The following is a 12,545-nucleotide window of genomic DNA, read 5'->3' as shown; positions in this document are numbered from 1 at the left end:
TCTAGAACAGAGGCAGAAAAAAATGATCTAGGCTGCACAAGAAAAACCCTGGCTATCATTTCCTCATGCCTAACAACTACAAAGAGGATGTCCCCAACCTTGGTTCTGAAGTACACTCTGTCCTGAAAAAATTTAGTGATTTGCCCCCCTACCTGCTACGCAAAGCAATTAGCTAAAAATGGTTTGATATCCTTACTTTAAGACAGTCCATTCCACACAGACATGCAATTAATTGGTGGACTACTTGAAGCAAGTGTGCTGTAAGCAGTCAGCAGAGACTTAAACAAAAGTGCAGGAGAGGGAGAACAGGAGCTGTGTCTCATAGGAAAGACCAACACAATGGATCAAACAATAATGCACATCGAGTTATGGCATGTTCAAGCAGAATGGAAACAAAAAACACCTCCCCGTCGGGGAATCGAACCCCGGACTTCCGCATGACAGGCGGAGACACTGTCCACTATACTAACGAGGAAAGCCTACTGTTAGGTTTAAAGATCTTAGGCACCATCTATAATTTAACAAAAAGATGAGTCAAAAATTTACATTTCAGATCATTTTGCCGCTCACTTGCTGCAAAGGCCAAGCTAACGATGGCTTTGGCTAAATAATGCTCTGCGATTTCCACCCTGCAAGCTGAGGCCTGCTACCAGTGTGTCAGCTGTAGCCTTTGGTTGCTTGTTGAGCAGTGTCTTAACAAATGATTGAAACAAGTGGTAGAAGTATTTCAAGTTCTTCATGAATTCGGTGTGTCGTAAAACGAGAACACACAAAACACTCTAGAACAGAGGCAGAAAAAAATGATCTAGGCTGCACAAGAAAAACCCTTGGCTATCATTTCCTTATGCCTAACAACTACAAAGAGGATGTCCCCAACCGTGGTTCTGAAGTACAGTCTGTCCTGAAAAATTTTAGTGATTTGGCCCCCTACCTGCTACGCAAAGCAATTAGCTAAAAATGGGTTGATATCCTTACCTTAAGACAGTCCATTCCACACAGACATGCAATTAATTGGTGGACTACTTGAAGCAAGTGTGCTGTAAGCAGTCAGCAGAGACTTAAACAAAAGTGCAGGAGAGGGAGAACAGGAGCTGTGTCTCATAGGAAAGACCAACACAATGGATCAAACAATAATGCACATCGAGTTATGGCATGTTCAAGCAGAATGGAAACAAAAAACACCTCCCCGTCGGGGGGAATCGAAGCCCGGTCTTCCGCGTGACAGGCGGAGATACTGTCCACTATACTTACGAGGAAAGCCTACTGCTAGGTCTAAAGATCTTAGGCACCATCTATAATTTAACAAAAAGATGAGTCAGAAATTTACATTTCAGATCATTTTGCCGCTCACTTGCTGCAAAGGCCAAGCTAACGATGGCTTTGGCTAAATAATGCTCTGCGATTTCCACCCTGCAAGCTGAGGCCTGCTACCAGTGTGTCAGCTGTAGCCTTTGGTTACTTGTTGAGCAGTGTCTTAACAAATGATTGAAACAAGTGGTAGAAGTATTTCAAGTTCTTCATGAATTCGGTGTGTCGTAAAACGAGAACACACAAAACACTCTAGAACAGAGGCAGAAAAAAATTATCCAGGCTGCACAAGAAAAACCCTGGCTATCATTTCCTCATGCCTAACAACTACAAAGAGGATGTCCCCAACCTTGGTTCTGAAGTACATCTTTGTCCTGAAAAAATTTAGTGATTTGCCCCCCTACCTGCTACGCAAAGCAATTAGCTAAAAATGGGTTGATATCCTTACTTTAAGACAGTCCATTCCACACAGACATGCAATTAATTGGTGGACTACTTGAAGCAAGTGTGCTGTAAGCATTTAGCAGAGACTTATACAAAAGTGCAGGAGAGGGAGAACAGGAGCTGTGTCTCATAGGAAAGACCAACACAATGGATCAAACAATAATGCACATCGAGTTATGGCATGTTCAAGCAGAATGGAAACAAAAAACACCTCCCCGTCGGGGAATCGAACCCCGGTCTTCCGCGTGACAGGCGGAGATACTGTCCACTATACTAACGAGGAAAGCCTACTGCTGGGCCTAAAGATCTTAGGCACCATCTATAATTTAACAACAAGATGAGTCAGAAATTTACATTTCAGATTATTTTGCCGCTCACTTGCTGCAAAGGCCAAGCTAACGATGGCTTTGGCTAAATAATGCTCTGCGATTTCCACCCTGCAAGCTGAGGCCTGCTACCAGTGTGTCAGCTGTAGCCTTTGGTTACTTGTTGAGCAGTGTCTTAACAAATGATTGAAACAAGTGGTAGAAGTATTTCAAGTTCTTCATGAATTCGGTGTGTCGTAAAACGAGAACACACAAAACACTCTAGAACAGAGGCAGAAAAATATGATCTAGGCTGCACAAGAAAAACCCTTGGCTATCATTTCCTTATGCCTAACAACTACAAAGATGTCCCCAACCTTGGTTCTGAAGTACACTCTGTCCTGAAAAATTTTAGTGATTTGGCCCCCTACCTGCTACGCAAAGCAATTAGCTAAAAATGGGTTGATATCCTTACCTTAAGACAGTCCATTCCACACAGACATGCAATTAATTGGTGGACTACTTGAAGCAAGTGTGCTGTAAGCAGTCAGCAGAGACTTAAACAAAAGTGCAGGAGAGGGAGAACAGGAGCTGTGTCTCATAGGAAAGACCAAAACAATGGATCAAACAATAATGCACATCGAGTTATGGCACGTTCAAGCAGAATGGAAACAAAAAACACCTCCCCGTCGGGGAATCGAACCCCGGTATTCCGCGTGACAGGCGGAGATACTGTCCACTATACCAACGAGGAAAGCCTACTGGTTGACTTAAAGATCTTAGGCACCATCTATAATTTAACAAAAAGATGAGTCAGAAATTTACATTTCAGATCATTTTGCCGCTCACTTGCTGCCAAGGCCAAGCTAACGATGGCTTTGGCTAAATAATGCTCTGCGATTTCCACCCTGCAAGCTGAGGCCTGCTACCAGTGTGTCAGCTGTAGCCTTTGGTTACTTGTTGAGCAGTGTCTTAACAAATTATTCAAACAATTGGTAGAAGTATTTCAAGTTCTTCATGAATTCGGTGTGTCGTAAAAGGAGAACACACAAAACACTCTAGAACAGAGGCAGAAAAAAATGATCTAGGCTGCACAAGAAAAACCCTGGCTATCATTTCCTCATGCCTAACAACTACAAAGAGGATGTCCCCAACCTTGGTTCTGAAGTACACTCTGTCCTGAAAAAATTTAGTGATTTGCCCCCCTACCTGCTACGCAAAGCAATTAGCTAAAAATGGTTTGATATCCTTACTTTAAGACAGTCCATTCCACACAGACATGCAATTAATTGGTGGACTACTTGAAGCAAGTGTGCTGTAAGCAGTCAGCAGAGACTTAAACAAAAGTGCAGGAGAGGGAGAACAGGAGCTGTGTCTCATAGGAAAGACCAACACAATGGATCAAACAATAATGCACATCGAGTTATGGCATGTTCAAGCAGAATGGAAACAAAAAACACCTCCCCGTCGGGGAATCGAACCCCGGACTTCCGCATGACAGGCGGAGACACTGTCCACTATACTAACGAGGAAAGCCTACTGTTAGGTTTAAAGATCTTAGGCACCATCTATAATTTAACAAAAAGATGAGTCAAAAATTTACATTTCAGATCATTTTGCCGCTCACTTGCTGCAAAGGCCAAGCTAACGATGGCTTTGGCTAAATAATGCTCTGCGATTTCCACCCTGCAAGCTGAGGCCTGCTACCAGTGTGTCAGCTGTAGCCTTTGGTTGCTTGTTGAGCAGTGTCTTAACAAATGATTGAAACAAGTGGTAGAAGTATTTCAAGTTCTTCATGAATTCGGTGTGTCGTAAAACGAGAACACACAAAACACTCTAGAACAGAGGCAGAAAAAAATGATCTAGGCTGCACAAGAAAAACCCTTGGCTATCATTTCCTTATGCCTAACAACTACAAAGAGGATGTCCCCAACCGTGGTTCTGAAGTACAGTCTGTCCTGAAAAATTTTAGTGATTTGGCCCCCTACCTGCTACGCAAAGCAATTAGCTAAAAATGGGTTGATATCCTTACCTTAAGACAGTCCATTCCACACAGACATGCAATTAATTGGTGGACTACTTGAAGCAAGTGTGCTGTAAGCAGTCAGCAGAGACTTAAACAAAAGTGCAGGAGAGGGAGAACAGGAGCTGTGTCTCATAGGAAAGACCAACACAATGGATCAAACAATAATGCACATCGAGTTATGGCATGTTCAAGCAGAATGGAAACAAAAAACACCTCCCCGTCGGGGGGAATCGAAGCCCGGTCTTCCGCGTGACAGGCGGAGATACTGTCCACTATACTTACGAGGAAAGCCTACTGCTAGGTCTAAAGATCTTAGGCACCATCTATAATTTAACAAAAAGATGAGTCAGAAATTTACATTTCAGATCATTTTGCCGCTCACTTGCTGCAAAGGCCAAGCTAACGATGGCTTTGGCTAAATAATGCTCTGCGATTTCCACCCTGCAAGCTGAGGCCTGCTACCAGTGTGTCAGCTGTAGCCTTTGGTTACTTGTTGAGCAGTGTCTTAACAAATGATTGAAACAAGTGGTAGAAGTATTTCAAGTTCTTCATGAATTCGGTGTGTCGTAAAACGAGAACACACAAAACACTCTAGAACAGAGGCAGAAAAAAATTATCCAGGCTGCACAAGAAAAACCCTGGCTATCATTTCCTCATGCCTAACAACTACAAAGAGGATGTCCCCAACCTTGGTTCTGAAGTACATCTTTGTCCTGAAAAAATTTAGTGATTTGCCCCCCTACCTGCTACGCAAAGCAATTAGCTAAAAATGGGTTGATATCCTTACTTTAAGACAGTCCATTCCACACAGACATGCAATTAATTGGTGGACTACTTGAAGCAAGTGTGCTGTAAGCATTTAGCAGAGACTTATACAAAAGTGCAGGAGAGGGAGAACAGGAGCTGTGTCTCATAGGAAAGACCAACACAATGGATCAAACAATAATGCACATCGAGTTATGGCATGTTCAAGCAGAATGGAAACAAAAAACACCTCCCCGTCGGGGAATCGAACCCCGGACTTCCGCATGACAGGCGGAGATACTGTCCACTATACTAACGAGGAAAGCCTACTGTTAGGTTTAAAGATCTTAGGCACCATCTATAATTTAACAAAAAGATGAGTCAGAAATTTACATTTCAGATCATTTTGCCGCTCACTTGCTGCAAAGGCCAAGCTAACGATGGCTTTGGCTAAATAATGCTCTGCGATTTCCACCCTGCAAGCTGAGGCCTGCTACCAGTGTGTCAGCTGTAGCCTTTGGTTACTTGTTGAGCAGTGTCTTAACAAATGATTGAAACAAGTGGTAGAAGTATTTCAAGTTCTTCATGAATTCGGTGTGTCGTAAAACGAAAACACAGAAAACACTCTAGAACAGAGGCAGAAAAAAATGATCTAGGCTGCACAAGAAAAACCCTTGGCTATCATTTCCTCATGCCTAACAACTACAAAGAGGATGTCCCCAACCGTGGTTTTGAAGTACACTCTGTCCTGAAAAAATTTAGTGATTCGCCCCCCTACCTGCTACGCAAAGCAATTAGCTAAAAATGGTTTGATATCCTTACTTTAAAACAGTCCATTCCACACAGACATGCAATTAATTGGTGGACTACTTGAAGCAAGTGTGCTGTAAGCAGTCAGCAGAGACTTAAACAAAAGTGCAGGAGAGGGAGAACAGGAGCTGTGTCTCATAGGAAAGACCAACACAATGGATCAAACAATAATGCACATCGAGTTATGGCATGTTCAAGCAGAATGGAAACAAAAAACACCTCCCCGTCGGGGAATCGAACCCCGGTCTTCCGCGTGACAGGCGGAGATACTGTCCACTATACTAACGAGGAAAGCCTACTGCTGGGCCTAAAGATCTTAGGCACCATCTATAATTTAACAACAAGATGAGTCAGAAATTTACATTTCAGATCATTTTGCCGCTCACTTGCTGCAAAGGCCAAGCTAACGATGGCTTTGGCTAAATAATGCTCTGCGATTTCCACCCTGCAAGCTGAGGCCTGCTACCAGTGTGTCAGCTGTAGCCTTTGGTTACTTGTTGAGCAGTTTCTTAACAAATGATTGAAACAAGTGGTAGAAGTATTTCAAGTTCTTCATGAATTCGGTGTGTCGTAAAACGAGAACACACAAAACACTCTAGAACAGAGGCAGAAAAATATGATCTAGGCTGCACAAGAAAAACCCTTGGCTATCATTTCCTTATGCCTAACAACTACAAAGATGTCCCCAACCTTGGTTCTGAAGTACACTCTGTCCTGAAAAATTTTAGTGATTTGGCCCCCTACCTGCTACGCAAAGCAATTAGCTAAAAATGGGTTGATATCCTTACCTTAAGACAGTCCATTCCACACAGACATGCAATTAATTGGTGGACTACTTGAAGCAAGTGTGCTGTAAGCAGTCAGCAGAGACTTAAACAAAAGTGCAGGAGAGGGAGAACAGGAGCTGTGTCTCATAGGAAAGACCAAAACAATGGATCAAACAATAATGCACATCGAGTTATGGCACGTTCAAGCAGAATGGAAACAAAAAACACCTCCCCGTCGGGGAATCGAACCCCGGTATTCCGCGTGACAGGCGGAGATACTGTCCACTATACCAACGAGGAAAGCCTACTGGTTGACTTAAAGATCTTAGGCACCATCTATAATTTAACAAAAAGATGAGTCAGAAATTTACATTTCAGATCATTTTGCCGCTCACTTGCTGCCAAGGCCAAGCTAACGATGGCTTTGGCTAAATAATGCTCTGCGATTTCCACCCTGCAAGCTGAGGCCTGCTACCAGTGTGTCAGCTGTAGCCTTTGGTTACTTGTTGAGCAGTGTTTAAACAAATTATTCAAACAATTGGTAGAAGTATTTCAAGTTCTTCATGAATTCGGTGTGTCGTAAAAGGAGAACACACAAAACACTCTAGAACAGAGGCAGAAAAAAATGATCTAGGCTGCACAAGAAAAACCCTGGCTATCATCGATGGTTTGATATCCTTACTTTAAGACAGTCCATTCCACACAGACATGCAATTAATTGGTGGACTACTTGAAGCAAGTGTGCTGTAAGCAGTCAGCAGAGACTTAAACAAAAGTGCAGGAGAGGGAGAACAGGAGCTGTGTCTCATAGGAAAGACCAACACAATGGATCAAACAATAATGCACATCGAGTTATGGCATGTTCAAGCAGAATGGAAACAAAAAACACCTCCCCGTCGGGGAATCAAACCCCGGACTTCCGCATGACAGGCGGAGACACTGTCCACTATACTAACGAGGAAAGCCTACTGTTAGGCTAAATAATGCTCTGCGATTTCCACCCTGCAAGCTGAGGCCTGCTACCAGTGTGTCAGCTGTAGCCTTTGGTTACTTGTTGAGCAGTGTCTTAACAAATTATTCAAACAATTGGTAGAAGTATTTCAAGTTCTTCATGAATTCGGTGTGTCGTAAAAGGAGAACACACCGAATTCATGAAGAATTCGGCATTAGGCATTTCCTTATGCCTAACAACTACAAAGAGGATGTCCCCAACCGTGGTTCTGAAGTACAGTCTGTCCTGAAAAATTTTAGTGATTTGGCCCCCTACCTGCTACGCAAAGCAATTAGCTAAAAATGGGTTGATATCCTTACCTTAAGACAGTCCATTCCACACAGACATGCAATTAATTGGTGGACTACTTGAAGCAAGTGTGCTGTAAGCAGTCAGCAGAGACTTAAACAAAAGTGCAGGAGAGGGAGAACAGGAGCTGTGTCTCATAGGAAAGACCAACACAATGGATCAAACAATAATGCACATCGAGTTATGGCATGTTCAAGCAGAATGGAAACAAAAAACACCTCCCCGTCGGGGGGAATCGAACCCCGGTCTTCCGCGTGACAGGCGGAGATACTGTCCACTATACTAACGAGGAAAGCCTACTGCTAGGTCTAAAGATCTTAGGCACCATCTATAATTTAACAAAAAGATGAGTCAGAAATTTACATTTCAGATCATTTTGCCGCTCACTTGCTGCAAAGGCCAAGCTAACGATGGCTTTGGCTAAATAATGCTCTGCGATTTCCACCCTGCAAGCTGAGGCCTGCTACCAGTGTGTCAGCTGTAGCCTTTGGTTACTTGTTGAGCAGTGTCTTAACAAATGATTGAAACAAGTCGTAGAAGTATTTCAAGTTCTTCATGAATTCGGTGTGTCGTAAAACGAGAACACACAAAACACTCTAGAACAGAGGCAGAAAAAAATTATCCAGGCTGCACAAGAAAAACCCTGGCTATCATTTCCTCATGCCTAACAACTACAAAGAGGATGTCCCCAACCTTGGTTCTGAAGTACATCTTTGTCCTGAAAAAATTTAGTGATTTGCCCCCCTACCTGCTACGCAAAGCAATTAGCTAAAAATGGGTTGATATCCTTACTTTAAGACAGTCCATTCCACACAGACATGCAATTAATTGGTGGACTACTTGAAGCAAGTGTGCTGTAAGCATTTAGCAGAGACTTATACAAAAGTGCAGGAGAGGGAGAACAGGAGCTGTGTCTCATAGGAAAGACCAACACAATGGATCAAACAATAATGCACATCGAGTTATGGCATGTTCAAGCAGAATGGAAACAAAAAACACCTCCCCGTCGGGGAATCGAACCCCGGACTTCCGCATGACAGGCGGAGATACTGTCCACTATACTAACGAGGAAAGCCTACTGTTAGGTTTAAAGATCTTAGGCACCATCTATAATTTAACAAAAAGATGAGTCAGAAATTTACATTTCAGATCATTTTGCCGCTCACTTGCTGCAAAGGCCAAGCTAACGATGGCTTTGGCTAAATAATGCTCTGCGATTTCCACCCTGCAAGCTGAGGCCTGCTACCAGTGTGTCAGCTGTAGCCTTTGGTTACTTGTTGAGCAGTGTCTTAACAAATGATTGAAACAAGTGGTAGAAGTATTTCAAGTTCTTCATGAATTCGGTGTGTCGTAAAACGAAAACACAGAAAACACTCTAGAACAGAGGCAGAAAAAAATGATCTAGGCTGCACAAGAAAAACCCTTGGCTATCATTTCCTCATGCCTAACAACTACAAAGAGGATGTCCCCAACCGTGGTTTTGAAGTACACTCTGTCCTGAAAAAATTTAGTGATTCGCCCCCCTACCTGCTACGCAAAGCAATTAGCTAAAAATGGTTTGATATCCTTACTTTAAAACAGTCCATTCCACACAGACATGCAATTAATTGGTGGACTACTTGAAGCAAGTGTGCTGTAAGCAGTCAGCAGAGACTTAAACAAAAGTGCAGGAGAGGGAGAACAGGAGCTGTGTCTCATAGGAAAGACCAACACAATGGATCAAACAATAATGCACATCGAGTTATGGCATGTTCAAGCAGAATGGAAACAAAAAACACCTCCCCGTCGGGGAATCGAACCCCGGTCTTCCGCGTGACAGGCGGAGATACTGTCCACTATACTAACGAGGAAAGCCTACTGCTGGGCCTAAAGATCTTAGGCACCATCTATAATTTAACAACAAGATGAGTCAGAAATTTACATTTCAGATCATTTTGCCGCTCACTTGCTGCAAAGGCCAAGCTAACGATGGCTTTGGCTAAATAATGCTCTGCGATTTCCACCCTGCAAGCTGAGGCCTGCTACCAGTGTGTCAGCTGTAGCCTTTGGTTACTTGTTGAGCAGTGTCTTAACAAATGATTGAAACAAGTGGTAGAAGTATTTCAAGTTCTTCATGAATTCGGTGTGTCGTAAAACGAGAACACACAAAACACTCTAGAACAGAGGCAGAAAAATATGATCTAGGCTGCACAAGAAAAACCCTTGGCTATCATTTCCTTATGCCTAACAACTACAAAGATGTCCCCAACCTTGGTTCTGAAGTACACTCTGTCCTGAAAAATTTTAGTGATTTGGCCCCCTACCTGCTACGCAAAGCAATTAGCAAAAAATGGGTTGATATCCTTACCTTAAGACAGTCCATTCCACACAGACATGCAATTAATTGGTGGACTACTTGAAGCAAGTGTGCTGTAAGCAGTCAGCAGAGACTTAAACAAAAGTGCAGGAGAGGGAGAACAGGAGCTGTGTCTCATAGGAAAGACCAAAACAATGGATCAAACAATAATGCACATCGAGTTATGGCACGTTCAAGCAGAATGGAAACAAAAAACACCTCCCCGTCGGGGAATCGAACCCCGGTATTCCGCGTGACAGGCGGAGATACTGTCCACTATACCAACGAGGAAAGCCTACTGGTTGACTTAAAGATCTTAGGCACCATCTATAATTTAACAAAAAGATGAGTCAGAAATTTACATTTCAGATCATTTTGCCGCTCACTTGCTGCCAAGGCCAAGCTAACGATGGCTTTGGCTAAATAATGCTCTGCGATTTCCACCCTGCAAGCTGAGGCCTGCTACCAGTGTGTCAGCTGTAGCCTTTGGTTACTTGTTGAGCAGTGTCTTAACAAATTATTCAAACAATTGGTAGAAGTATTTCAAGATCTTCATGAATTCGGTGTGTCGTAAAAGGAGAACACACAAAACACTCTAGAACAGAGGCAGAAAAAAATGATCTAGGCTGCACAAGAAAAACCCTGGCTATCATTTCCTCATGCCTAACAACTACAAAGAGGATGTCCCCAACCTTGGTTCTGAAGTACACTCTGTCCTGAAAAAATTTAGTGATTTGCCCCCCTACCTGCTACGCAAAGCAATTAGCTAAAAATGGTTTGATATCCTTACTTTAAGACAGTCCATTCCACACAGACATGCAATTAATTGGTGGACTACTTGAAGCAAGTGTGCTGTAAGCATTTAGCAGAGACTTATACAAAAGTGCAGGAGAGGGAGAACAGGAGCTGTGTCTCATAGGAAAGACCAACACAATGGATCAAACAATAATGCACATCGAGTTATGGCATGTTCAAGCAGAATGGAAACAAAAAACACCTCCCCGTCGGGGAATCGAACCCCGGACTTCCGCATGACAGGCGGAGATACTGTCCACTATACTAACGAGGAAAGCCTACTGTTAGGTTTAAAGATCTTAGGCACCATCTATAATTTAACAAAAAGATGAGTCAGAAATTTACATTTCAGATCATTTTGCCGCTCACTTGCTGCAAAGGCCAAGCTAACGATGGCTTTGGCTAAATAATGCTCTGCGATTTCCACCCTGCAAGCTGAGGCCTGCTACCAGTGTGTCAGCTGTAGCCTTTGGTTACTTGTTGAGCAGTGTCTTAACAAATGATTGAAACAAGTGGTAGAAGTATTTCAAGTTCTTCATGAATTCGGTGTGTCGTAAAACGAAAACACAGAAAACACTCTAGAACAGAGGCAGAAAAAAATGATCTAGGCTGCACAAGAAAAACCCTTGGCTATCATTTTCTCATGCCTAACAACTACAAAGAGGATGTCCCCAACCGTGGTTTTGAAGTACACTCTGTCCTGAAAAAATTTAGTGATTCGCCCCCCTACCTGCTACGCAAAGCAATTAGCTAAAAATGGTTTGATATCCTTACTTTAAAACAGTCCATTCCACACAGACATGCAATTAATTGGTGGACTACTTGAAGCAAGTGTGCTGTAAGCAGTCAGCAGAGACTTAAACAAAAGTGCAGGAGAGGGAGAACAGGAGCTGTGTCTCATAGGAAAGACCAACACAATGGATCAAACAATAATGCACATCGAGTTATGGCATGTTCAAGCAGAATGGAAACAAAAAACACCTCCCCGTCGGGGAATCGAACCCCGGTCTTCCGCGTGACAGGCGGAGATACTGTCCACTATACTAACGAGGAAAGCCTACTGCTGGGCCTAAAGATCTTAGGCACCATCTATAATTTAACAACAAGATGAGTCAGAAATTTACATTTCAGATCATTTTGCCGCTCACTTGCTGCAAAGGCCAAGCTAACGATGGCTTTGGCTAAATAATGCTCTGCGATTTCCACCCTGCAAGCTGAGGCCTGCTACCAGTGTGTCAGCTGTAGCCTTTGGTTACTTGTTGAGCAGTGTCTTAACAAATGATTGAAACAAGTGGTAGAAGTATTTCAAGTTCTTCATGAATTCGGTGTGTCGTAAAACGAGAACACACAAAACACTCTAGAACAGAGGCAGAAAAATATGATCTAGGCTGCACAAGAAAAACCCTTGGCTATCATTTCCTTATGCCTAACAACTACAAAGATGTCCCCAACCTTGGTTCTGAAGTACACTCTGTCCTGAAAAATTTTAGTGATTTGGCCCCCTACCTGCTACGCAAAGCAATTAGCTAAAAATGGGTTGATATCCTTACCTTAAGACAGTCCATTCCACACAGACATGCAATTAATTGGTGGACTACTTGAAGCAAGTGTGCTGTAAGCAGTCAGCAGAGACTTAAACAAAAGTGCAGGAGAGGGAGAACAGGAGCTGTGTCTCATAGGAAAGACCAAAACAATGGATCAAACAATAATG

Source organism: Silurus aristotelis (genome assembly GCF_946808225.1).
Source record: "Silurus aristotelis genome assembly, chromosome: 6".
NCBI classification, from domain to species: Eukaryota; Metazoa; Chordata; class Actinopteri; order Siluriformes; family Siluridae; genus Silurus; species Silurus aristotelis.
Note: the sequence above shows the minus strand (reverse complement) of the source record.